Genomic DNA, 2,500 nt, shown 5'->3' with positions numbered 1-2,500 from the left:
GCTCTGGAGCCCTGCAGCCCCAGAGCCCTGCAGGCCCGGGGCAGGCAGATTGGCATCATTTGGGTCCCGGTCATCTGGTCGCCCCTCTCGCCTCGGCCATCTGGTCACCTGCAATGCTTTCCTATAAAGCGACCAGATGGCCGGACTTCCCTGGAAGTGCCGATGAGGTGCCATTTGCCTCCCGGATCCCAGCCAGGGCTCCAGGAGGTTGGGCACGTTTGCGCCGTGGGTCCCCTCTGTCACCTCGAGTGCATGGATTACAAGAAATGGGGGTAATTTTCCTCCGGATTAGTAGGTGCAAGGGTATGCCTGAACACCCTTCCGGGGCTGGTCGTTCCCTGCTTGGGACCAGATGGGCGATGCCTGGGCAACACCTCCCAGGCATCCGGGGCTCCCTCCTCCGGCCCACAGAGTGGCAAAGTACCCGGAACGGGCTCCATGGGTCCCAGGCCCTGTAACCCTGGAGCCCTGCAGACCTCGAGCCCTGGAGCCCAGCAGCCCCGGAGCTCTGCAGCCCTGGAGCCCTGCAGCCCAGGAGCCCTGGAGCCCCGGAGCCCCGGAGCCCCGTAGCCCTGCAGCCCCTCGAGCCGTGGAGCCCTGCAGTCCCCGAGCCCTGCAGACCCAGAGACCCAGAGACCCAGAGACCCAGAGCCCCAGAGCCCCGGAGGCCTGGAGCCTTGGAGCCGCGGAGCTCCCTACAGGCCTGGGGCAGGCAGATTGGTGTCATCATTTCGGTCCCGGCCATCTGGTCGCCCCTCTCGCCTCGGCCATCTGGTCGCCCGCAATGCTTTCCTATGTAGCGACCAGATGGCCGGACTTCCCTGGAAGTCCCGATGAGGTGCCATTCGCCTCCCGGATCCCAGCGAGGGCTCCGGGAGGTCGGGCACTTTTGCGCCCTGGGTCCCCTCTGTTACCTCGTGTGCAGGGATTACAAGAAATGGGGGTAACTTTCCTCCGGATTGATAGGGACAAGGTACTCTGGGACCCCTCTCGGCCTAGCGGTGTCCGTTGTGCCTGGGGAGCCTGGCTGGGTTCAAGAGCTCCGGCCGGGGCACCGTCCTGGGTCCTTCCGCGTGGCAGGGTGCCCGGGATGGGTTCCGGAGGGCCCGGGGAAGGCTACCCCTGTGCCTCTGGGCCTTGGGGTCCCCGGGCCCCGGATGGGGTGCTCTGGCCCAGGGCCCTGTCCTCCGGCCTGCCGCACTGTCAAAGGCCCGGCACTGGGTTCCGTGGTGCCCGGGGTGCCTCCCCGTGCTTGGCTGGGTTCAGGAGCTCCGTCCTGGGGCCCTCAGTTGCCCCGGGGAGGTTGGCCTCCTTGCCCGGGGGTCCGTCCTGGGTCCTGCCATGTGGCAGGGTGCCTGGGACGGGGTCCGGAGGACCCGGGGTAGGCTTCCCCTGCGCCTCTGGGCCTGGGAGCCCCGGCAGGGTCCAGGGGCCTCGCCGGGCCCCGAGTGGGGTGCTTGGGCCCAGGGCCCCGTCCCTCCGGCCTGCCGCACTGCCAAAGGCCCGGGACTGGGTTCCGTGGTGCCCAGGGAGCCTCCCCTTGCTCCGCTGGGTTTTGGGAGCCCTCTGGGGCCCCTGAGAGGGTGGCCTCCATACTGGGGGCTCCGTCCTGGGTCCTGCCGCGCGGCAGGGAGCCCCGGAGCCCTGCAGCTCCTGATCCCTACAGGCCTGGAGCAGGCAGATTGGTGTCATTTCGGCCGCGGCAATCTTGTCGCCCCTCTCGCCTCGGCCATCTGGTCGCCCGCAATGCTTTCCTATGTAGCGACCAGATGGCCGGACTTCCCTGGAAGTCCCGATGAGGTGCCATTCGCCTCCCGGATCCGAGCGAGGGCTCCGGGAGCTCGCGCACTTTTTCGCCCTGGGTCCCCTCTGTCACCTTGTGTGCACGGATTACAAGAAATATGGGTAATTTTCCTCCGGATTGATAGGGACAAGGTACTCTCGGCCTAGCGGTCCTCAGCCGGCAGCTGGACGGGCCAGGATGTTGCCCCAGCCCCGGGTCTGTTCCTGGGCCTGCCGCGTGGCAGGAAGCCCTGGATGGGGTCCGGGAGGGCCCGGGGAGGTGTCCCCAGCGCCTCCGGTCTCCCAGATGGGGCCAGGGGCCCGGGTTGGGCTCCATCATGAGCACCACAGCTCCATGCCCAAACCCATTTGAACCGCCGCAGTGAAGGGGTTATAGGCGGGTATCTATTCGAATGCGAAAAATGCATGCCGTGACATCGCATTCCTTTACAGCGAGATGCCTTGGCATCGCAAGTCAGTAGATCAGCTTGATCTAGAGGACACACTAACTAAAGGCATAATAAAATCTATTTTTCAAACAGCAACCCGCGCAACAGGAGGGAAAGTGTTGATAAACTAGCCCCTTCGGTGCTGCTGACGACTTTAGCTCGTCACGATTCCAGTAGGGAAGGTGTTGGTTCATTCCTTATGTTGGAGCGCCATCTAGAGCAAGTCCGGTAGATAATGTGTTTGCAATAGTAGCGCGCAATGCTTTCCA

The sequence above is a fragment of the Lissotriton vulgaris genome, chromosome 4_1, assembly GCF_964263255.1.
Source record: "Lissotriton vulgaris chromosome 4_1, aLisVul1.2, whole genome shotgun sequence".
NCBI lineage: Eukaryota > Metazoa > Chordata > Amphibia > Caudata > Salamandridae > Lissotriton > Lissotriton vulgaris.
This window is presented reverse-complemented; position numbering follows the sequence as displayed.